Source organism: Silene latifolia, unplaced genomic scaffold, assembly GCF_048544455.1.
Source record: "Silene latifolia isolate original U9 population unplaced genomic scaffold, ASM4854445v1 chrun_scaffold_16, whole genome shotgun sequence".
Classification (NCBI taxonomy): Eukaryota; Viridiplantae; Streptophyta; class Magnoliopsida; order Caryophyllales; family Caryophyllaceae; genus Silene; species Silene latifolia.
The window spans coordinates 9,166,273-9,192,835 of record NW_027413123.1 but is presented as its reverse complement, the minus strand read 5'-3'; positions in this window follow the sequence as shown (position 1 = coordinate 9,192,835).

The following is a 26,563-nucleotide window of genomic DNA, read 5'->3' as shown; positions in this document are numbered from 1 at the left end:
CTGATTCACCTTTCATAGACGAAATAGCAAAAAATAGATTTACCCAAGAAGTTTGTGGTCCCATCTATGAAAATCTATGATGGAACCACAGATCCACAAAATCATGTGGCCCTCTACAAGAAAAAAATGCTGGCTGCATCTATTCCCAGCGAATTCAGACAAGTTTGCATGTGTAAGGGATTTGGAACGACCCTGACTGGCCCTGCTCTACAATGGTACATCAACCTGCCAACTTGGAGTATCCATTCCTTCGCCAACCTGATCAACAACTTCAACCAGCAGTTTGCGAGTAGCAGGGAGTTGGAGAAACGATCCAGTGACCTTTACCGGATTACACAGAAGCCTGATGAAACTCTCAGGACATTCCTTACGAGATTCAACAAAGAGAAAGTATCTATTCCCAGGTGTGACATTGGAACAGCAGTGGAGGCATTCAGACAGGGGTTGCTACCACACAGTGACTTATACAATGAGCTCACTAAGTATCCTTGCCATATCTTCAAAGATGTCCAGGCCAAGACTCTTGCTTTTATCAGGCTAGAAGAGGACAAGAGCTACAAACTTGGATCACCCAGTGGACCAAAGGATTATGAAAAAAGCAACAGGAAAAGCAACAAAGGAAACAACTACCGACCTACACCATATTCCAGGCCAGACCATTTAGAAGTTAACCTGGCACATGAATATCAAGGTAAGGCTAAAATTTTTCCACCTATTCTTGAGCATAACTTCAGTGTTGATGTTGCAGGATTAATCCAAAGGCTTGACAACATAGGACCAGTAGTCAGATGGCCTAGGAAAATGGAAAATCCCAACCCTAGGAGGGACAATTCCAAATGGTGCGAATTCCACATGGACATTAGACGCACGACAGATGACTGTTTCACCCTGAGGAAAGAAGTGGTTTATCTGCTGAAATCTGGATACTTAAAAGATCTGATCAAGACGAAAAGCAGGAATGCGGACCAGGGCAAGGAGAACCAGGAGCATAAGCAGGATCGCAGCCTCCCTCCACCACCTCCAATATATGAAGTTAAATTCATATCTGGTGGATCAGAAATCTGCGGCCTGACCAGTTCAGCAGCAAAAAAGAAAGCTAGGAGGCCAAGGACTATTTCACCCTACAAACCAGATCATATCCCAACAATCACTTTCAATGATTGTGACCTGGTAGGTATCCCTGATGTTCATCATGATGGCCTGGTAATTTCTATGTAGATTGGAACCGCTACAGTGAGAAGGATTCTGGTAGATGGAGGCAGCTCAGTAAACTTGATCATGCTTGACGTGCTGAAAGCCATGAAAATCAACGAGGACCAAATTACCAAAAAGTCCAGCATTTTGGTAGGATTCAGTGGAGAAACCAGAAGCACTCTAGGGGAAATCCACCTCCCAACCTACGTTGAAGGAGTCTCATCTTACGAGAAATTTGGAGTCCTTGATTCCCTGTCGTCTTACAACGCAATCTTGGGTAGACCCTGGATTCATAATGTCAAGGTCGTGCCATCAACCTATCACCAGTGTATCAAGGTACCAACAGAATGGGGGATATCCACAGTGAAAGGGGATCACAAGACAGACCAGGATGCTACACAACAACCTTGAAACCTTCCAAGGCAGGTAAGTCCCTTGCATAGCAATTACTGTCAGGAGCACTTATGTAGCACCTCCCAGAATGGAAACATATCAGGTAATTCTAGACCCTGAGTACTCTGACAGGTATGTTTTAGTAGGATCTGACGCCCCAGATAGTGTCAGGTCCGAACTGGTAAAATTCCTTAAAAATAAATCATCTTGGTTTTCTTGGTCACATTTTGATATGACTGGAATTGGTGCTGATATAATTACTCATAAACTCAATGTTGACCCATCTTTTAAGCCTGTACAACAGAAAAGACGAAAATTTGCAGCTGAAAGAAATGTTATAATCAATGAGGAAGTAGAAAAACTCTTGGATATGGGAATGATCAGTTAAGTAATGTACCCTGAGTGGCTGGCTAATGTAGTTGTCGTGCAGAAAAAGAATGGAAAGTAGAGAGTCTGTGTAGACTACACTGACCTAAACAAAGCATGTCCCAAAGATCCATTTCTTTTACCACATATTGATGCCATGGTAGACACCATAGCTGGCCATGAGATGCTGACATTCATGGATGTTTCCAGTGGATTCAATCAGATAAAGATGCACCCTGCTGACTAGGAGAGTACTACATTCATTACAGACCGAGGCATATACTGTTACACTGCCATGCCTTTCGGCCTGAAGAATGCAGGGGCAACGTACCAGCGCCTTGTCAACATGATGTTTAAAGACCAAATAGGTGATATCATGGAAGTATACATAGACGACATGGTGGTAAAATCCAAAAATGCAGAAGATCATGTGAAGCATTTAGAAATAGCATTTGAAATATTGGAGAAATACAACATGAAGCTCAACCCTGCAAAATGCCACTTTGGAGTCTCTACAGGAAAGTTCCTAGGATACATGGTCACGAAGAGCGGCATAGAAGCCAGCCCTGAACAGATAAAAGCTATTCTGGAATTACAGTCACCCAAATCTGTCAAAGATATTCAAAAATTGACAGGCCGGGTAGCTGCCCTGAACCACTTCATATCAAGGTCCTCTGAAAGGTGCAAAACATTTTACAACCTCCTCAGAAAGAATAAACATTTTCAGTGGACGAATGAACATGAGACAGCCTTTCAAGATTTAAAATCTTACCTATCATCTCCACCCTTACTGGCTAAACCAGAGAAGGGAGAACCTCTGTCAGTATACTTATCGGTCACTGACACAGCAGTCAGCGCAGTCCTAGTAAAAGAACAGGATGGCCAACAACACCCGGTTTATTATGTAAGTAAAAGTCTGCTGGATGCTGAGATGAGGTATGAATTACTTGAGAAATATGTTTTAGCTTTGATTATGTCATGTACTAAATTACGACCCTATTTTGAAAGCCATCCCATTATAGTTAGGACTAACTTACCTATAAAATCTGTCATACAAAAACCTGAATTATCAGGCAAGATGGCCAAATGGTCAGTTCAGATTAGCATATACAATAACTCTTTTGAACCCAGGGCAGCGATCAAATCGCAGGCCCTAGCAGACTTTGTGGCTGACTTTAGCCCAAACCTGGAACCCGACCTGAAAGAAGAGGTTAACCAATTAGAAAATAAAACCCCAGACCAAGAATGGACCTTGTTCATAGATGGGGCATCCAACGCCAGAGGACTGGGTTAGGATTAGTGCTTAAATCACCACAAGGAGATATGATAGCACATGCTATAAGCTGTGAATTCAAAGCTACAAACAATGAAGCGGAATATGAAGCTCTAATAGCAGGCTTAAAGGTATGTCTAGTCCTCGGTGTTCAAAATCTAAAGGTAAAAACTGATTCACTTCTAATTGCTAATCAAATAAAGGGAATTTATACGGCTAAGGATGCAAAAATTATTTCATATTTAGAATATGCAAAAAACCTTACCGCCAAATTTGCTTTATTTGACATAGATCAAATATCAAGAGACCTGAACACACAGGCTGATGCTTTGGCCAGCCTAGGTTCAAACTTTACCCCCACAGTTTTCGATAAAATACTAATTGTTCATTTATTAGAGCCTACCATCAGCAAACCTGAACAAGTCAACCCTATCAATCAGGATAGTGACTCTTGGACCAAACCCTATTATGATTGGTTTCTCCGATGAATACTACCCCATGGGAGACACGAAGTAAGGGCTTTTAAAATTAGAGCTTCAACTTATGCTATAATCAATAACACTTTATTCAAGAGATCGCAGGCTGGACCATACCTGAGATGCTTGGAGCCTGACGAAGCCGAACTAATACTTTAAGAAATACACGATGGACACTGTGGTAACCACAAAGGAGGAAAAAGCCTAGTAAGTAAAGTACTCAGGATAGGCTATTACTGCCCTACACTGAGGGCTGATTGCCTGGAATATTCTTCAAAATGCGAAGCCTGTCAAGTCCATGCCAATCATACATCAGCCATCTGAGCTCCTTCATTAAATTTCTGCACCCTGGCCATTCATAAAGTGGGGCATGGGTATTGTAGGAAACCTATCAGTAGCTCCAGGACAAAAAGTATTCATGTTGGCTATGACTGATTACTTCTCCAAATGGATTAAGGCTGGCTCTTTCAGGAAAGTAACCGAAAAAGAAGTAATATCCTTCATCAGAACAAACATCATTTGCAGATATGGAGTCCCGTCAGAAATAGTATGTGATAATGGAACCCAATTTGTAGGGAAAAAGACCCAAGCATTTTGCCAAGAATGGAATATCAACTCGGTAACATCAACCCCTGGATACCCAAAAGCTAATGGCCAAGCTGAATCCAGCAATAAGGTAGTCATAAGCTGCCTCAAAAAGAAGCTAAAATGAAGACGAGGCAGATGGGCTGAAGAACTTCCATTAGTACTATGGGCAAACAGGACAACTCCAAAGACATCAACAGGCCAAACACCTTATTCTTTGGTATACGGCTGTGAAGCCGTCATTCCTGCAGAAGTACGGGTGCCAACATCAAGGTACAGCCTGAACAATGTTGAAGCAAACAGAGACCTGATGCAAGATAACCTGGTCCTAACAGAAGAACTAAGAGATGCTGCCAAAATCAGGATGGCATCATACCAACAAGCAGTTGCCAGGACTTACAACAAAAATGTCAAAATCAGAGTCTTCGGGGAAGGAGACCTCGTCTTACGCAAAGTTTTTCCAAATAAAAAAGAAAAATCAGCAGCCAAGCTAGCCCCCACGTGGGAAGGCCCTTACTTAATTGATTCAATTGTTGGACAAGGGGCATACAGGCTCCAAACACTAGAAAGAGAAATGATCCCAAGATCCTGGAATATAACCCATTTAAAATTATTCCATATGTAAAGTCCAGATCAAGCTACAATTAGGTACAAATTCATTACTCAACCTGATGTGCTACATGAAAAGTTACGTGTCTTACATGCTCTGTATGCAACTCATATCTATATATTTAACTAACCCAATTTCTCTTACTTTTTGAATCCTGAACAATTATACATGATAAATGTTTATATGCATAAATATTCAGGATTGAGGGCTACTCTACTATATATCAAAATATGAAACAAAACTTCGCACTTAATTGTGCCTGAGGAGTTGGTAACCATCACCGGATACAGTAAATGTCAGGACCAATCAGGCATGAAATAATTGCCTGACCTGACTAGGTTTACTACAAATGTTTACAAACGGCTGGACGCAGCAAGACGGTGGAAGGGTGTGCCATCCCAACCATTTAGTCTAAAAGCCCTCCTGACAGGCCGAATACCAAGCCCTCCAGTCAGGCAGGGGACATAAGCCCTCCTGACAGGCCGGTTTTCCCACCCCTTCAACCATTATGGCAAAAAACCATACTTGGTTGAATTACTCACGACAGTTCAAATAACAGGATAAATAAAAAATGCTTTACAGCTTAACCAAACAAAAATTTTGACAGGACCAACAGGATTGGAAAAAGCAAAATTCACAGGTTCAAACAAATAACCAGAATCAGCCAAAGACGGCCACAACGATTATATTAATAAAGCCCTTACCCCCAGGGGCAAAGGCACCAAAATATTCATAAGGGCCAGGGATATTCTTCCTGACCTGGATAGAGACAAAAGAAATAAAATTGTTTGTCCAGGGACATCCCCCCTGGATGGGCCAAATATCAACCAAGAAAAAATCAAATTACTGTTTCTCCTTGGAAACAGCACTAACACTCCCACTCTTAGCCGGATCAGCATCAACGTCCTGCTCCCCTAGAGAATCGACCTCCTGTTCATTTCCCATGTTATGCAGGTCAGGATACTTTGAAGCAGAAAAAGCCATCTCAGCTTCAGGGTTCCATTTTTCCCTGGCCTTGACAGACTCTTACATGGCAGCAACGTTCCCCTTAATATATAAATAAAGGGAAGCATCATCATGTTTGAACTCCAATTCATACCTCTCCTGGGTGAGCTCTTCATTCCTGTCCAAAGCTTCCTGCAAGAGCCGCTTACTTGAATTTGCCTCAGCCTTAGCAGCATCCTTCTCAGCCTGCACCCTCACCAAGTCAATAGCTTTGGCAGCCAGATCAGCCCGTATGAAATCCAGTTCAGACTTCAGCCTATCATAATCTGATCTCATCAGATCAATCTTGGCTACCAAAGAAGTAGCCTGATATGCGTTATGGAGACAGGCCGCAACGCCCTGACCAAAAACAGAAAAAATAATACGAATATTATACCCCAATAATAAAACTACCCAAACAAAATGCACAAAATACACATAAAAATAAAGATAGCGTACCTCCCTCACAGCAGCCAAGTCACCTGCCAAAAGGCTGACTGACTGATCCACTGAAGCAACCGCCTGAGTAGTAGTCTCAACAGGGTCAAGGGTAAGCATAACGTCTGACTTGGAAGTAGCATAATCCCTGATCTTCACCCTAGCAGCCTCCATATTGTCCATCCTGGCCTTCACTTCCCTGACAGGGGAGATATATCAACGTCTTCAATTTTTCTTTTCTGGGCTGCTGAACCAGTTTCAGCAGAGGCAATAGGAATGGCAGTAACCTTAGAAGCATCAGGCTGTTCGGTCAGATCAATAACAGGCTTAGCATCTCCGCTTTCCTGGGAGCCTTCCTCCTTAATCTTAGCCAACCTGGCTGAGAGGTCAACCATACCAAACCTGGCAAGGCGAGTAGATGACCTATTAGCTACAACACGAAACACTACATTTGCAATATAAACTAAGCATCACCAAAGAAACCAGAATAAAAAGAAAAAAAGAAGACAAGATGGACTTACTGCCTGAAGTAGAAGCACTAACAGCCCTTGAAGGTTTAGCCACCCTGGCAATACCATCAGCTTTCAAACAGCGAGAAAGATGGTCAGCCCCACAACAGAGAGGCCAAGACCTCTCCAAAGGAGGAATAGCAAGGAAAGCAGAAATATTTGCAGTGAGATACTCAGTTTCAGTAACCCAATCATCAACTGCACACGTGAGAGGTATGACTTATTATAAACATTTTATTTTTCACTAACGAATAAAACATGCAGGATAAGAGGAAAGATAAAAAAACTCACCAGAAACACAAGCTTCGTAATTCAGATATGCCAGATCAGGACCCAAAGAATTGGTCCTGACAAACATGTACCCAGCAGCCCAGTTCTTATCATGGCCATTATCCAGGTTACTCAGAAGGGGAGTAGTGGAAGCCCTGACCTTAAAACTTATACGGCCAGGGCTGTTAGTTTTGACAGCATAACATGCTTTCAGATCGCCAAGAGAAAACGAGATATTGTGTTTCTTGCAAAGGTACTCAACAGAACAAACCACCTTCCACACCATAGGCATCAGTTGATAAGAAGGTACGCCAATTTCCTTAATAACCTCAACCATAAGAGGGAAAAAAGGAAGCTTACAACCTGCCCTGAAAGCCCAGTCATGAATACAGAACCAACCAGGACACGCCCAGTCAGCCAAGATAGGAGAATTCTCAGGGACCCAGACTTCAGCATCATTAGGGATGATCCCCTTATCCTTCAGCACCTTCTCGAACTCAGGCTTCAAACGGTTTGCAAGAGACTGGTCATCTTTCAAAGCCTTTGTAGGCTTAAATTGGAAATCGCCATGAAAAATTGAGATCATCTCCAGAGAAGAATCACTTGGATTATCAGCCAGAGAAGATTGTGCAACAGAAGAAGGAGGCAAATTTTCAGAAGAGGTCTCTTTAGGATTTTGGGGAGGAGGAGTTCCAGGAGTCACCGCCCTGGTAGATTTCTTTTTTCGCAGCCATTATTGAAAGATTATGAGAAATTAATTGAAAGTTAAAAAACTGGAAGTTAAGGGAAGATTGAAGAAAAAGATTATTAAGAGAGAAGAAGGGAGGCTATTCTGATGGAGATTAACTTAATGAAGTGAATGAGTATTTATAGTAGATTAAATTAGGGTTTCAACAACAAGTTGGATGGATAATCATTGAAGAGGTTGTAGTAAAAACTACACGCGTCATAAACTGAAGAAAGTAGCCGTTACAGGAACTGATTAGGCATGATTCAACCGTTGAGTAATTTTCCAGAGATTAAAGTTATCTCCTTATTTTTTGTCCTGACACATCGAAAATAAGGAGATAAGGGGCAATTGTTAGGCATGGAAATCCGCAGATATCCCTGAAGCAATGTATCATCTTAACCTGACTATCAGGCTGCCAGGGTGTCAGGCTATCAGGACACATGAAGAAAGGCGCCAGACCATGGAGAGGACAACGGTCAAAATATCAGGACGATATCAGACCAGGAGCTTATATTACAAGAGGAATATACGCACAACATTAAGTAAGAAGATCTCGCAATTAATGCAGCAATTAAGGACGTAATATTGAGAATTATTGCTGGTAATTAAGGAGAATATTCCGCATTAATGCCAAGATCAAGCAGCCGTTCAACTAGTGCCTATATAAAGAGCATTTGGAAATCATTTGAAGAGGGATGCAAGACGAGAAATAGCAGACAATATTCATATACAAATCCTACATATTTACGTCCCATTGTGCTAAATATATAATACAATAGTGAAATCCTCTCCTGGCTTGGTGCCAGTGGTTTTTTTTCCCATTTAAGGGTTTTCCACGTACAAAATTCTTTGTCTTGTTATAGTTATTTTAATCATCTTTATATCTTTATATTCTGCCTTGATAATCTGACTAATAAACTATATAGAGCTTGTTAACCCTACCTAAATCAACCCTGACCTGATCTTGCCTTGCGCAAAATCCACACAAAACACATTATATCAGGAAGAGGGATATCAGTTGATCAGGAGAAGATTAAGGCTATGCAAATATGGCCAGTCCCACAATCAATCACAGAAGTAAGAGGGTTTCATGGTCTAGCATCTTTTTACAGGAGGTTCATTAAGAATTTCAGCTCAATTGTTGCACCCATCACTGAGTACATAAGAAAAGGAGATTTCCAATGGACTGAAGCTGCTCAGCAGTCCTTTGAGAAAATCAAGAAGTTAATGTGTGAGACTCCCATTCTAAAGCTGCCTGACTTTGAACAACTGTTTGAGGTAGAATATGATGCCAGTGGAGTTGAAATAGGAGCTGTCCTAATCCAGGGCCAGAGACCTGTGGCCTATTTCAGTGAGAAGTTAAATGGAGCCAAGCTAAAATATTCAACTTATGACAAGGAGTTCTATGCAATCATAAGAGCTCTTACACATTGGAGTCACTACCTGAAACCTAAGCCATTTGTGTTGCATTCTGATCATGAAGCTCTGAAGTACATCAATGGCCAACACAAGCTGAGCCATAGACATGCTAAATGGGTAGAATTCCTGTAAGCCTTCAACTTTTCAAGCAAGTATAAGGAATGGAAACAAAATGTGGTAGTTGATGCCCTGTCAAGGAGGCACTCTTTCTTGACTGTCATAAGTAACAAGGTCCTTGGGTTTGAATTCATGAAGGAAATGTATAAGGAGGATCCTGGCTTCTATGAGGAGTGGATTACTCTCACAGAGGGAGGTTCAACTCAGGGCAAGAAATATATGCTGCAAGAGGGATTTATGTTCCATGGTAACAAGCTGTGTGTGCCAGGAGGATCCTATAGGTATTTACTGATCAGGGAAGTCAATTCAGGAGGATTAGGGGGACATTTTGGGGTTCAAAAAACCCTGGAGATCTTACAGGATCAGTTTTACTGGCCTAGAATTGTTGGAGTATGTGTCCTCAACAATAGTGCGATCACATGTTTAAATCTCATATTAAGAATACGTAAGGGATGATTCATTATATAGTCAACTGATCGTCATTAATCGGTAATGATTGGCTAACTAGAGTTTGACATTACTGTCATATGACGGTGGTGATCAGTTGATCCCTTAAGGTCACACCTAAAGGACAATTCCCTTAATAGATAAATTGATTAATTGTATGACGATACAAGGTCATCAATTCCTTAAAATTAAACAATTCATTTGTGAGAGAGGATATTGATATCTTATTGTAATGAGATTAAATAAGATTCATTTTAGTAATTGAAATACTTTATTACTAAAATTGCTTATTGTTTGAGAAACAATAGAGATGAGAATGAATCGTTAATTATAATTACAAGATGTTGTGAATTATAATTATATGACCCATTTTATTTATATGGTCAAGTATCACTAGTCAATTTGTTGTATGTAATTTAATTTATTTATAAAATGATATTTATGTGATAAATATGCATTAAATTAATTAATAACATGTAACATACTACATGTGACATATTGTGTGACAATTGACAAAATAAAATGGTAGTCCATTTTATGATAAATGGCCGAAATATTGGTAGTATAGGGTGTTAGGATAATGTTATTTTATTAGTAAAATTAGACATCATCATGGCTAGTAAAGACTAGCTTACGCACCTATAATATTGTGAAGAGTAAAAGTGAAAAGCAAGATTGTAACACCCGCGAATTTTCCATTTTGACATTTATAATTTAATTAACCATTCTATGTCTTATTTATATTTTAAATTATTTAATTTAATTAATTTCATTATTAAACATGATTTTTATAAATATTATATTTTTAAAGCTTAAGTTATACAAAATAAATATTTTGGTCGGATAATAATAATAATAATAATATTTCCCGTCTTGAGTTATAGTAGGCTTGAGACGAAAATTCTAGTGGAAACCGACTCAATTCGAGTTGTTGGGCTTTTTATAACTTATGGGCCTTTTCTCCTTCTCTTTTATTTTCATAAAACCCTCACATAACACCTCACAACTTCATCTCCCTCTTTATTTTTCTGAAATTCATCTTCAACAACCATCAGCATTTTTATACATCTATCTTTCAAATCTTCAAAACACCATAACTTGCTCAATTCTTATCTGAATCAAGTGATTTTCGCGTCTATCTCTTCCTCTCGTCGCCCTCCATCTTTCTAGATAAGAAAGAGTCCGACTTCCCTCCTTTTATGGGGCTGTCGAACCATTCTCTACATGGTACCCTTTTTCTAGTTTCGATTCTTAGTCTTATTTTGTGTTTTCTTATGTTTAGGAGAAAGTTTAGTTGACCCGGAAGTGGATTCTTGAAAGGTAGACGAGTATATTGTGGATTTAAGTGCAAAAAGGTAACGGTGATGGGTTACTCGACTTACATGTCAAATTTGTGTGTTTTATGTGTGGTTGGATGCATACAAATGTTAAAGTTGGTAACTTTCATGTTTCATTCCATTGTTGTGTTGTATGAAGTGGTTTATGAGCATTTTCATATGTTTGAGTGACATGCTATCTTATTTTAAGGTTCATAAATTGAGGTCATATGTTTAAATTATCCTAACATGCCAAATTTTATGAGTATTCATCATATTAGAGAAGTATGAAATGATTAAATGAAAGATGATTGAAATTGAAGAACTTTGAATGGTCATTTATTGGGTTTTTCGTGTACAGTGATTCCCTGCCGGTGGGCAGCCGCCTACCCAACCGGCAATCCCATGCCAGTATATGCGTTTTTGATGTCTTTTATTTTAGGGTGTACTCCCTGGGTGGGTGGCGGCGGCCGGTCAACCGCCGTAGAATACATAATGTGCAAAGTTGAGCTTGTTTGGCTATAGGGTGTATTCCCTCCGGTGGGCGGCGGCCGTGGACCGGCAGAATACACATTGAGCATTGTTGACCTTGTTTACCTTGACTGTATTCCCCTGCCGGTGGGCGGCACAGGTGGACCGGCAGAGAATACACTTCCAACTATTTCGGCTTTGTTTTACCTTGGCTTGTATTCCCCTTCCCGGCGGGCCGCACAACTCAGCCACCCTGGCAGAGAATACACCTTCATCTATTTTTGACCTTTTTCACCTTAGCATGAATCCTCTGCCGGTGGGCCGGCAGCCGGTGCCCACGCCGGCAGAGAGTACCTGGTAATTGTTATACTCTTATGCTTATTCATACTTCACATGAATTGTTTACGTTATGTTTATACAATCATTGTTACTCGTATTTGTGACCGGAGCGTGACGGTTTACATTGTGTGACTACTCGACATTCCTTGTTTATTTGCCCTCGGACCTTGGGTCACGGTTAGGTGCCATGGTCTCCGAGTTGGGCTAATTTTTCCTTCCGCCTCTTCGGACCGGGGGTCACGGTTAGGTGACAAGGTTCCGATTTGGGGTTACTCGACTTTCGGGCACGGTTAGGTGTACCATGTTTCGAGTCTTGGATACGATTTGGTATCGTTTGTCGAATCGGGTGTCGTCCATCCCGAGAGTCTGGCCAGATTTAGACTAGGACCGTATTATGATCGTCGTCCTACCAGGAGGTTGGAGTCTAGAGGTTTGTCTGGTTTGAGTCAAAGCCTTTGTAATGTCTTGCTTGTTACGGTCATTGGCGTGATCTTATATACGAGAGTGCACGTCTTCTATGATTGTTTGTGAGAGTCTTGGTCCTATCGGATACTAGTGGTGAGATGCAAGCCCCTAGTTGCGATATGATCGCCGGGATTGATGTTCCCATCCGTTCTTATGGTGAGAGGCAAGCCATAAGTATGAATGTGACATTAGTAGCCACGTCCCGTGCTATGGTTGTTAAGAGATTTTCAAAGTAATGGCTATTGGTTTCCATCCATATATTTCCTATTTAATTGATCCGTTGTTTACCTTCTTCATATGATTCGATGCCTAATCTCATATCCATGTTTTGCTACCTTGAAAGCATGTTTAATATGATGTACCATGCCTATCTCTTTAAGAATGCAATATGCCTATCTCATTATGATTATTGTTATATTCCCTTGTTCATATTATTCAAGTATGATGCATGATCAAAATGTTTAATTAAGTTCTTGCTTATGTGCATTTCGACATATTGTGGCTGGGAGAACCCTGAGTTACTCCCCACTGACTGTGGCGTTCATGTTTACATGAATGACAGGTTTGTGATGCAGATTATGGGGAAGACGTGTGAGCTAGCGAGAACGTTGACCCTTGGACCTTAGTTATAGTTTGCTTAAACTCACCTATCGTTAGACTTGTGTTTATTCGTGGGATATCTTTTCCCCAACGCACTTGTTTTAAATTGTAAAACTTAATTATCTTTCTTTTCATTTTTATTTGATCACTTATGGTGGATTTCGCACTTTAAACTTTTAAAGGTTTCAAAAATCTCGTATTTTTCGCTTTAAATTTGATGCCCTATCGAGGGGTGTCACAGTTGGTATCAGAGCATATGTTGCTCCCGACGCACACACGTGTACCCCGAATTTAAATTGAACTTGACCTTGAATAATGAATGAGAGATGGGTAGACTTAAGGACCTAAGTTGGTAGTCTGTAGTGTGTTTGCTCTTTGTTAGGTTCTAACATGTTTGTTGATTGTCCTTTAATAATTTTTGTGCCCTTGGATCAATGACCGTGAGCTTACCTACGTGAAGATCAAGACTTGACGCCTTTTGCCGAGAATTGAAGAATTGTTCGACTTTTGAAGAATGCTTCTTCTTCCTTGAAGATATTCCTCATTCGTGTGTACCTTGCCTTGTTCTTTCATTTCATGATGCTTATTTCCTCTTCTAAACTTTCTTTTCTCTTTTCCCTGGAAGCTACTCGTGTACCCTCCTAACTTGTCCTTTGTTCCTTGCTTATCCTCCCTTAACGCCCTTTTGATAGTACTCTTTCTTTTGCTTTACCTTGGAAGCTAGTTAGTACTCACCCGACCTATCTTTCGTTTTTGTTTCTCCTTCCATAACATCTTGCTTATAGATCTCTTTCTCTTGAAGAGAGTGTCTCTACCTTCTCTGAGATTCCTTCCTCTCTTGGAATACCTGGTCATATTCCCTTGTCTTTGTGCTCTATACCTATCGCAACTCTTCTCATATATCTTGAGAGTTGTCTTTGTACCTTTTCTTCTTATAATACCCCTCATGGACACCTTCATCTTTGTCTTATGGAATGTTAACCTTGGTTGAGAATTTTGGGTTTGTGGAGTTAGTTTGTGATGGATTCCTAACCCTCGCCTTGAGAGTTTGTTTTGTTAGAGAGGCTTTGCCAATGTGGTAAGACATACCTTGGGGTTCTTGGACCTAGTTGCTTGACATGAACTGAGTGTGGTCGATTAGTTGAATTATTTGGGTCGTAAAGTGTGAGTTGCATGTGTTACTAAGGTTATAGAACTTGGCTTTGTTGTTTATGGTTGAGATTTGAAAGGCTTGGGAAGTGTAGTGAGACGTGTCTTGGAATACTAGTGCCTAGTACTTGACTTAGAATGGCTGAAATTGAATGGTGGAATTGAAGAGGTAAGATTGAATGAGTAACTCGAGTTATGATAGGCTTTCGTAATCACTTTGGATATGAGGGTTTGATAATGTACACGGGACCATGAGAAATGCTAATTGTGGGATTATTGGTTTGTCTAAGTGAGTGATCTTGATTACTACTTGAGGTTGGTATGAGAGTGAGACTAAGCTACAATATTGGGGAGTCTTAGCGCTTGTTTTAGTAGCTAGAAAGGATAATAGTATGGTTGATGCCAAATGTTAAGTTGAGGAACATAGTTTCAATTTATGGAGTTAGAATGTGGGAACATAAGGTGGTAAAGTGTTGTTACAACTAAGACCTTGTTTCTTGAGAACTCGATGGTAGGTTTTGTTCTATGATACTGGATTTGAAAGAAAATACTTTGGGATGCTGACGACCGTAACGGATTGGTAATGTGATTCGATAGTGGTTGGCTCATGAGAGTTCTTGAGTTGAGAGAGACTTAGCATTGAGAAGTATTTGTTACCCCTATGGTTTTATACTTTGAGGTTGTGTCGAGTACTTGAGATAAAGAGATGCTATTATACTTGAGTGGTAGATTTACCTTAGGAAATCCTAATATGTGATAGGATAGGTGAACAATGAATCTAACCAATTTATCAACCCTTAAGCGAGCGTTTATTTTTACCTTGATCAGTCATAGAGGTGTAATCCTTTAAGAGAGACTTTCATATAAGGAATGAGATGAATTTCCTTGACCCTCGTTTTGGAATTTGGTCGTTTTGTTATGATGGTACAATATCCTAATAGGCGTGACCTTGTTAGAGAGAACCTTAAGTCTTAGAAAGGGTATGGTTTAAGCCTTAAAATCCCCCTTCGTACCTTTAATCATCTTCCTTCCCTTCGTTCATACCTTGATTAGATTTATTTCTCAAGTATAAAAATTACTTGTCATTTCCTTGCCTTGAATACCTCCCTAATTCTAATGTCTCTTACTGGTGTTAACTAGTTACCTTTACTTTTGAATCCTTTAATCTCACACCTCGTCATGTTCATGTATCCCCTTGAAATTTTCTATCATTTCTTGACCTAGTTATTGCTCTTGTTCCTTTAGTGGAGTGATAGCATTGTTGGCTACGTTGTAGAGCAAGTGAGATGCTCTTTGAGGGTCCTTTGTGAGCCTTTATTTCGTCGAATTTGGATTAGTGGAACTTGAGTTGAGTCGAGTAGGAAAAAATTGTATAACGAACCTATTTACTTTTGGTTGGTGGTCTTTATGAGTTGGGGAATGTGGTCATCTATGCTTGTGAATTCGGGTGTGAATAAGATTTTGGTTTGGAGTGTTAGAAAGTATAAAGACCTTGAGATTTTGACCTTGATTAAGGATTTTACCATAGTGAGAACTCCTAGTGGTCGATAGTTGGTTATGTGTGTAACTCTTTTAGTAGTTTTGATCTTTCGTGGAAATCGTTTATAGATGATTTATATTTGAGAGTTATGGAATCACAATTGTGGTGGAGTGACTTGACTGACGGGGTAGCTTAGGAGTAAAGTGTGAGTATTTTGAGGAAATTATGGGAAGTTATGTGGTTATGAGTTTCGTGGTTAGGAAGTTTTCGGAACCGTTCAGGATGACTTTGTTGTTCGAGATTTAAGTATCTGGCGTTTCCTTGTTGCCAAATTTCCCGTCCTCTTTGACCATAAGTGTTACCGTTCATACCTCTCTTTCTCGTTTATGCTTGCTCCTCCTTTATAATTTGATGTTAACCTATGAAATTCAATCTTTGATATCCTTGTGGATTCGATTTCAACTCTTCTCCTAGGAAGTTTATCATAGCTCTTTTGTTGGTTAAGTTTGAAACCTCTTAGCGTACCTTGTTTTCATGATATCTAAGTTCTCTTCATTTCGTACTATTTCTAAACATTTCAAGCTACCACTTTTTGGACCCATTGCTAAAAGTTTATGTTACTTTTACAAAACCCTACCTATTTTAAAGGTTTGAAAATGGGAATTTGATTTAGTTCTCCTTTTGTTCTATGAGTATGACTTCTTTTTATTGATTTTTAATTACTAAACCCGAGTTACTTTTAATTTGCTTAATTTCTAACTAACTTTGACCTACTTATGATTTTCTTGTCAGAGTTTAATATTATGTTTTCAGGAATTTGACTTCCTTTTGAATTTAGAAATGAAACCTCTATTTCTATTTTGACCTTTGCAAAAGAAAATTTGAATGAATTGCCTTTCCTTTTGATTTTGACGTTGATCGGATGTTAGAACTCGTTATTTGAAACGTTTAATAATTTGTTCTACGCTTGTCGACGAGTGACTTTTGTCTTAGATTTGTCTTTGACTTGGAAAGTTAGTGTTCTTGTGTGCACGACAAGAGCAATTTCGTTCCATGAATGAGACTTATACCTTTGAAAACTCTTCATTAATGTTTTTGAAAGTATTTTAATTTTCGATTTATACAAATGATTTGCTTTTGACCATATCTTCGATTTGGAATGTGATGTTCTTGAATGCGCAACGAGAGCATTTTCGTTCCTTTGATGAGAAACTGGTTCTGTCGGAAAATTTTATTTGAGACTTCTGAAAGGATTTTGATTCTTACGATAAGTAACCTTTTATTGTTTCGGTTACCAATTTTAAAAGTTCAGTTTTACTTTTTATAACCTTTCTTTTCTACCTTCAAGTTTCGAGGACGAAACTTTTTAAAAGATGGGGTGATTGTAACACCCGCGAATTTTCCATTTTGACATTTATAATTTAATTAACCATTCTATGTCTTATTTATATTTTAAATTATTTAATTTAATTAATTTCATTATTAAACATGATTTTTATAAATATTATATTTTTAAAGCTTAAGTTATACAAAATAAATATTTTGGTCGGATAATAATAATAATAATATTTCCCGTCTTGAGTTATAGTAGGCTTGAGACGAAAATTCTAGTGGAAACCGACTCAATTCGAGTTGTTGGGCTTTTTATAACTTATGGGCCTTTTCTCCTTCTCTTTTCTTTTCATAAAACCCTCACATAACACCTCACAACTTCATCTCCCTCTTTATTTTTCTGAAATTCATCTTCAACAACCATCAGCATTTTTATACATCTATCTTTCAAATCTTCAAAACACCATAACTTGCTCAATTCTTATCTGAATCAAGTGATTTTCGCGTCTATCTCTTCCTCTCGTCGCCCTCCATCTTTCTAGGTAAGAAAGAGTCCGACTTCCCTCCTTTTATGGGGCTGTCGAGCCATTCTCTACATGGTACCCTTTTTCTAGTTTCGATTCTTAGTCTTATTTTGTGTTTTCTTATGTTTAGGAGAAAGTTTAGTTGACCCGGAAGTGGATTCTTGAAAGGTAGACGAGTATATTGTGGATTTAAGTGCAAAAAGGTAACGGTGATGGGTTACTCGACTTACATGTCAAATTTGTGTGTTTTATGTGTGGTTGGATGCATACAAATGTTAAAGTTGGTAACTTTCATGTTTCATTCCATTGTTGTGTTGTATGAAGTGGTTTATGAGCATTTTCATATGTTTGAGTGACATGCTATCTTATTTTAAGGTTCATAAATTGAGGTCATATGTTTAAATTATCCTAACATGCCAAATTTTATGAGTATTCATCATATTAGAGAAGTATGAAATGATTAAATGAAAGATGATTGAAATTGAAGAACTTTGAATGGTCATTTATTGGGTTTTTCGTATACGGTGATTCCTGCCGGTGGTGCGCGCTCAAGCCTACCCAACCGGCAGCGAGTATATGCGTTTTTGATGTCTTTTATTTTAGGGTGTACTCCCTGCCGGTGGGCGCAGACAGCGTCAACCGGCAGAGAATACATAATGTGCAAAGTTGAGCTTGTTTGGCTATAGGGTGTATTCCCTGCCCGGTGGGCAAGCGGTGGACCGCGAGAAATACACATTGAGCATTGTTGACCTTGTTTACCTTGACCTGTATTCCCTGCCGGTGGGCCGGCAGCCGGTGGACCGGCAGAGAATACACTTCCAACTATTTCGGCTTTGTTTTACCTTGGCTTGTATTCCCTGCCGGTGGGCCGGCAGCCGGCCACCCGACAGAGAATACACCTTCATCTATTTTTGACCTTTTTCACCTTAGCATGAATCCTCTGCCGGTGGGCCGGCAACCGGTGCCCACGCCGGCAGAGAGTACCTGGTAATTATTATACTCTTATGCTTATTCATACTTCACATGAATTGTTTACGTTATGTTTATACAATCATTGTTACTCGTATTTGTGACCGGAGCGTGACGGTTTACATTGTGTGACTACTCGACATTCCTTGTTTATTTGCCCTCGGACCTTGGGTCACGGTTAGGTGCCATGGTCTCCGAGTTGGGCTAATTTTTCCTTCCGCCTCTTCGGACCGGGGGTCACGGTTAGGTGACAAGGTTCCGATTTGGGGTTACTCGACTTTCGGGCACGGTTATGTGTACCATGTTTCGAGTCTTGGATACGATTTGGTATCGTTTGTCGAATCGGGTGTCGTCCATCCCGAGAGTCTTGCCAGATTTAGACTAGGACCGTATTATGATCGTCGTCCTACCAGGAGGTTGGAGTCTAGAGGTTTGTCTGGTTTGAGTCAAAGCCTTTGTAATGTCTTGCTTGTTACGGTCATTGGCGTGATCTTATATACGAGAGTGCACGTCTTCTATGATTGTTTGTGAGAGTCTTGGTCCTATCGGATACTAGTGGTGAGATGCAAGCCCCTAGTTGCGATATGATCGCCGGGATTGATGTTTCCATCCGTTCTTATGGTGAGATGCAAGCCATAAGTATGAATGTGACATTAGTAGCCACGTCCCGTGCTATGGTTGTTAAGAGATTTTCAAAGTAATGGCTATTGGTTTCCATCCATATATTTCCTATTTAATTGATCCGTTGTTTACCTTCTTCATATGATTCGATGCCTAATCTCATATCCATGTTTTGCTACCTTGAAAGCATGTTTAATATGATGTACCATGCCTATCTCTTTAAGAATGCAATATGCCTATCTCATTATGATTATTGTTATATTCCCTTGTTCATATTATTCAAGTATGATGCATTATCAAAATGTTTAATTAAGTTCTTGCTTATGTGCATTTCGACATATTGTGGCTGGGAGAACCCTGAGTTACTCCCCACTGACTGTGGCGTTCATGTTTACATGAATGACAAGTTTGTGATGCAGATTATGGGGAAGACGTGTGAGCTAGCGAGAACGTTGACCCTTGGACCTTAGTTATAGTTTGCTTAAACTCACCTATCGTTAGACTTGTGTTTATTCGTGGGATATCTTTTCCCCAACGCACTTGTTTTAAATTGTAAAACTTAATTATCTTTCTTTTCATTTTTATTTGATCACTTATGGTGGATTTCGCACTTTAAACTTTTAAAGGTTTCAAAAATCTCGTATTTTCCGCGTTAAATTTGATGCCCTATCGAGGGGTGTCACAAAGATGCCAATTTTGGCTCCTTCCTCTTGCCTCCACCGGTTCCTCTACACTCTTTTAAGAGTGTTTTGTTCTCTTATAATACAATACACTACCATTATTTCATTCACCTCACAACTCTCTAAAAGGTCTTAGAATCCTCATAAATTGTTCATCATAATTCTAAACACAATATAGGATTACTAGTGTAGTAATAAATATATTATTAGAATTAATTTTAAGGATACTAGTTTATTAATCTAGTTAATTAGTATACTAGTTTAAAGGATAAGTCTTGGGTGCAATCTAAGGAGGATCTCTACTTTGGGATTTTGGAGGATCATCCAACACATTAAGCTCAAGAACAAGTGAAGGAAGGTGACCTTACTTGTGCCCTATATTTCGAACCATCTTACAATGTAAGGGACACTGTTTTTCCTCATAAATCTCTTATTTTGTTATGCATGCACTAGATCTAAAGAACAAATAATTAAGAAGTTAATTAGTTCACTATTATAGGAGTCTAATAAGAGGTAAATAAACCTAACAACTGGTATCAGAGCATAGGATGTTGCATGCATAATCGGTTATTGTTTTTCCGAGTTAAAATGTTAACATATAAAACTAAAAATTTGTGATTTATATGAGTAAACCAAAAAATAATTATGCATGTTATATATTCTGGTCCTAAGATATTTTTAGGTCATTTTTATGATTTATAGAAATTTATAGCTCATTATAATGATTTTTAGTGATTTTATTACATTTTTATGAGTAAAATGAACTTTTATTCACTAAAATAAGTCAACCTTCACTACTGGCTGTGGTATTTTAGTATGACCTCAAATGAATATTTTATGTATTGCATGTAAAATATCATATTAATGTGATTAATATTTCATGATTTATGAATTTTTAGTGTAAAAATGGCATAAATGGAAGTTAAATGACTAAAAATGGTTAAACTTATTCTCTGACCATGAAAATTTTATATGACCTCACATGCATATTTTTCAAGTTGTGTGTAAAATCTCGTATTAATTGGATTAATATTGCATGATTTATGATTTTTATGAGATAAAAATGGATTAAAAGAGGTAAAATGGTTAAAAATAGTTAAACTTCGAACCAGGCCATGAAAATTTAATATTTTGTCACATGCATGATTTACAGAGTGTATGTAAATTGTGAGATGAAATGATCTCATTTACCATGATTTATGAATTTTTAGTGTAAAAATGGCATAAATAGCTAAAACGAATTGCATGGCATGAGAAAATTATTTTAGGTTGCATAAATATCCCACTTATTAGATCTAAAGTTGTAAAATTTATTTTATTAATTTTTGGATACTTTAGATATTTTATGAGATAAAACCGATAAAATGCAACTATATTTTCTCAAAATTAATTCGAAAATTTTAACCATGATTTTTGATATTATGAGTGTCATGGAAATATTCCAGAATGTTCAAAAATTTAAAATTCAAATTTTGAAATTATTGTAATTTAATTTGGATTTATTTCATATATATTATGATTTTAAGGTAAAAAATGAGCATAAAACTTAAAACAAGTTGAATTATTGTCAAAAATTGAGTGATGACTAATTTTTGAGTCCTAAGAGTGTTAGGATAATTAACTTGAGCTTAGATGTGATTTAAGTGTTAATTTGTGATTTTAAGAACTTACGATCACGCATTTCCATAAAACCGGGTTATATAAACGATATAAGTTAAATAGGGCGATTTGGCACATATTTTGGCATGATAGATACATATTATAATGCTGCATATTTCAATTGTTGAATGTCTTTTATTTATATAATTTTGAATTATGCAATTTTATCTTAGTATGACCTTAGTTTTAATCGATATTACCCGTAATGAAAGGGAATATTGATTCGGTTGTAATTTAATGTGATCTCGTATCACTTTTATTTTTATTTTTACTAGTTTTTCCATTTTACAAATGTATAATAGGAATAGCTTTGTATATTTATTATTATTTGTAATTATGGAGTTTCTTCAAGACGGTGCCATTCGGAAAGGTGATCCGACGAAGACGGTGTTCTTGGGAGGCGTGCCACTTGAAGATTCAAGGGACCAAAGGAGTTGGTTTCCGAATATGTAATAAATTATTTGATTTTCTATTTTTAGGAAGGCCATACTAGGAATTTTTATTATTGCTTTGCATTTCTTTTAATATGTTACATGCATTGCCAAATCGCCATAACAACACATGCATATCACATCGAGTCATCGACCGTGTCAATTATAATTATCGTAGTGCACCGCTTTAGTTCACTTAAAACGTGATAGATAATAAATTGATAAGACCTGTTACTTATAATAATTGAGAATTAGCCTTACCAAATATTAGAAACCATGAATCCCAATTTCATAAGGAAGTAGATTCGGCTCACCGGGGTACTAAACTTGTTACGTTGGGTAAGTGGGTAATAAAATGTTATTACATCGAAATTTGGATTGAGCTCAACGTAAGTATTCGTGACCGTAGTCGCATGTGTTCCGGGCTAAAGATAAATATTAAAGTAATTTTTTATCGACCAATCCACCGAGTTATATTAATAAGGGATGACTCCGCTAACCGTACCCGCATTAATATGAATTTGGATCTAGGTATCATTTATAATAGTTGGGTAGAGGTCACTATATAAATGCAATACTTGTTTACAAGTATTATTAAAACGATAGATGTTAATTATTTTCTTCATTTCCGTTTTTGTAGTTAATTATACGCAATGAATTCATCTAATACTCCTATACCAATCACCATTGATTCATGGCTCCAATCATTCGATGAAAAGTGCTCCGAATATGACAATGATACGATTAAAGAATTACGCATTGACATTGGTCAGGATGGAAATTTTTGCTTCTTTACCACCTCCACACCACCCACTCCAATATTAATGCCCACCACCTTGGTAAGAAAATCTTGTGAAGAAAATCTCGCTAAACCCAAGGCATCCTTGTTTGAAGAAACAACGAGAAGTATTAAATTCAGTGGGAGTTCTAACAAGAGTGTCCTTGCAAATGAAAGGAGTATTGGTATTATTAAAGGGAAGGCAAAGATGAGTGAGAAACCCAAACCTGATAATGAAGTGGAAATGGATAGTGGGACTACCAAAACCAAGACCAAGAAGGGTGCCCAATCATATGAGGAATGTCATTATTGTAATGTCATGGGCCATTGGAAGCGAAATTGCCCCAAATATTTGAGAGATATCAAAGTTGGACTTATTACTCCAAGTGGGACTGGAAATGTGGAAAAGCTAAACAAGAGTGATATAAATCTCCGACAAAGAAATGGAGCTAGGGTAGCCGCCACTTCAAGAGGGACTTATGTACTTGTTTTAACTAATACCTTTAAATTGTAATCTACATAATGGTGATTATGTACCCATTTTGTCTAAAAAATTATTTCCATTTCTATGTTAGACATGAAAGGATTTATTTTGTTGAAAATAGACATGGCTGTGAGCCATGTCACTTATCTTTATGATATACAAGTTTTAGACACTTCCAACTCAAGCAAAGATATCTTCATAATACAATCCAAAAGACTCATAACTAGTAATCCAAATAATTTGTACATTTGGCTTTTTCGATTAGGCTACATAAATAAGAAACGCATAGAATGCTAGTGTCGACTAGAATTATTGAACCATTTGATTTACAATCATATGGAATATGCGAATCTTGTCTTCTTTGCAATATGATTTACACTCCCTTTAGTGGTAAAGGGACACGAGCAAGAAATTTGTTGGGACTAATACATGCCGATGTATGTTTTCTAATGAGCGTCACCGTAAGGGGGATTTATGACTACTTCGTCACTTTTACCGATGATTTAAGTAGATATGGGCATATTTACTTAATCAAATATAAAGTGAAGCATTTGAGAAATGTCTAAATGATGTAGAGAACCAATTGAACAAAGTACTAAACACTACTACAAATAGAGGCAACCACAACGGCCCTTTAACAACGCTTATTCACGAAAATCATCAAAACACGTTGTAGAATTGATTCCGCGAATTTTACTAAACTTAATTACAACGGTTCTGTGTTGTTAACCGTTGTTATTGGTTTTAACAACGGGTCATACTTAAACAACCGTTGTTAATGAAAAAACTAATAACAACGGTTAAATTTTAACCGTTGTTAATGGTTTGGCGCCAAATTAGTGAAAAGTAATCACAACGGTTATATTAGAACCCGTTTTTAATACTTTTTAACAACGGTTGTAGACTCAATAACCGTTGTTATTAATATTATGAAAATCTTAAGAACAACAGATTGCTTTATTCTGCTATACGCTACAAAACACAAACACAAGCTAATATTGCTACTATATCATCCTCCATTCCTCCCTGATCGTCTCTCTGTCTTCATCTCCGTCACTGTTGTCACGTCTTCTCTCCCTCATCGTGTTTATCAATCAGGTATATATATTTTTCTTAGCAACGCTTATAGATATAGGATTTTTTGGGTTATTATCTAATTTGTTGATAATTTAGCTTAATTGCTTTCCTGAATTTCGTTTATTTGTTTGCCTATTATTGTATTTTCTGAATTAGTTGCCTATTATTACGAATGTAGAATAATGACTCGAACTTGGATGATTGATGCAAATATGAGTGACCGCACCTACAAGGATGGTTTAGCTGAATTTTATGAATTCGTTTCGAACAATTTGAAAGGTTCTTCTAGTATTGCATGTCCTTGTGAAAGATGTGGTAATATTAGCTATATGGCTTTTCCGGACGTTAAAATACACCTAGAAAAGTGGAGATTTAGTCGATCCTATACACTTTGGATTTTTCATGGGGAATCATTAGAGGAAGAGAATAACTCTGAAGAAGATGATGTTGAGGTACACGAAAGGCTAACTGATGATCCTGAGTTTGCCGAGTTTTTGAGTTGGAAGAGTTGGAAGTAGAGAAGTTGAATGTTGGGTCTATAGATAATGAAGAGAATGATGATGAGTCCATTGCTTTTGAAGATGTAGGTGATGACACTAGTAATTGGGATGACCTTAACAACATGTATGAGAAGTTGTGTGAGTCTGAAGCACCTCTGTATCCTGGTTGTAAGTTCACAAAAATGTCGACTGTGGTGAAGTTGTATAATATCAAGGGGGCAAATGGGGTGAGTGACACGTGTTTCACTAGTTTTTTAGCCTTGATAAAGGAGTTGCTTCCTGATGGTAATGTTCTACCTGTTAAGACATATGAGGCGAAAAAACTAATAAGAGGAGTGGGTATGAAATATGAGAAAATACATGCATGTCCAAATGATTGCATATTGTATCGGAAATTATATCAAAACTTAACCAATTGCCCTAAATGTTTGGAGTCGCGTTATAAGGATAAGGAAGGGATCCCGGCTAAGGTGTTGTGGTATTTTCCATTGATACCAAGAGTCATAAGGATTTATGCGAATCCCGATGATGCAAAAATGTTAACTTGGCATGAAACAGGAAGAATAAATGATGGAAAGCTAAGACACCCGGCAGATGGTAAGCAATGGAAATCGTTTGACGCTAAGTATCCCGAGTTCGACAATGAACCTAGAAACTTACGTCTAGCGCTGTCCACTGATGGAATGAACCCACACGGAAACATGAGTAGCCAACATAGTACTTGGCCAGTAGTGTTGGCTATTTATAACTTACCTCCATATGTGTGCATGAAAAGAAAGTATTTGATGTTGTCGTTGTTAATTTACGGCCCTAAACAACATGGAAATGATATAGATGTATATTTGGAACCTCTTCTAGATGATTTGCGATTGTTGTGGGATAGTGGGATAGAAGTATTTGATGCATATAAGAACGAAACTTTCAATTTGAGAGCGATGTTATTGTGTACAATAACTGACTATCCGGCTTATGGCGACCTTTCTGGCCACACAGTTCATGGGAAAGAGGCTTGTCCATTGTGTGGGGAGGATATTGAGTCTGAATACTTGAAGTCTTCTCATAAGTATGTGTATATGGGAAATAGGAGGTTCTTGTATCATGACCATTGTTATCGCAAGATGCAGAAAGCATTCAATGGAAGACAAGAACTTCGTCAACCTCCTAGAATTTTGAGTGGGCATGAAGTTTATCAGAAAGTAAAGCATATTGAGATAGATTATGGGAAGAAGAGCGGCTCTAAATTGTCTACTCGTGGGTATAAGAAAAGATCCATATTTTTTGATAAACTTCCATATTGGCCGACCTGGAGGTCGAGCATTGCCTCGATTTCATGCACATTGAGAAAAATGTCTGTGATAATATTATCAATACCCTTCTGAATGTTCCTGGTAAAACAAAGGATAACGCCGCAGCTAGGGAAGATATGAAAATGATGGGTATTAGGCTAGAGTTGGCACCACAGAAGAGAGGTAATCGTACATTTTTACCGCCAGCAGCTTATACCCTTTCACGGAATGAGGAAAAAGAGTTCTGTGCATGCTTGAATGGAATTAAAGTGCCACATGGTTATTCGTCGAACATCAAAAGCCTAGTGTCGCTGCAAGACCTAAAACTCACCGGGTTAAAGTCACATGATTGTCACACTTTGATGCAACAATTACTACTCGTGGCTATTCGTTCCATTTTACCTGAAAAGGTAAGATATGCTATAACTAGATTCTGTCTCTTCTTCCAGTCCATATGCGAGAAAGTCATCGATCCCGATGACGCGGATTCATTGCAGGACCTCGTTGTAACCTCTATTTGTCAGTTGGAAATGTATTTTCCACCCTTTTTCTTCACTATCATGATTCATCTGACCATTCACTTGGTTAGGG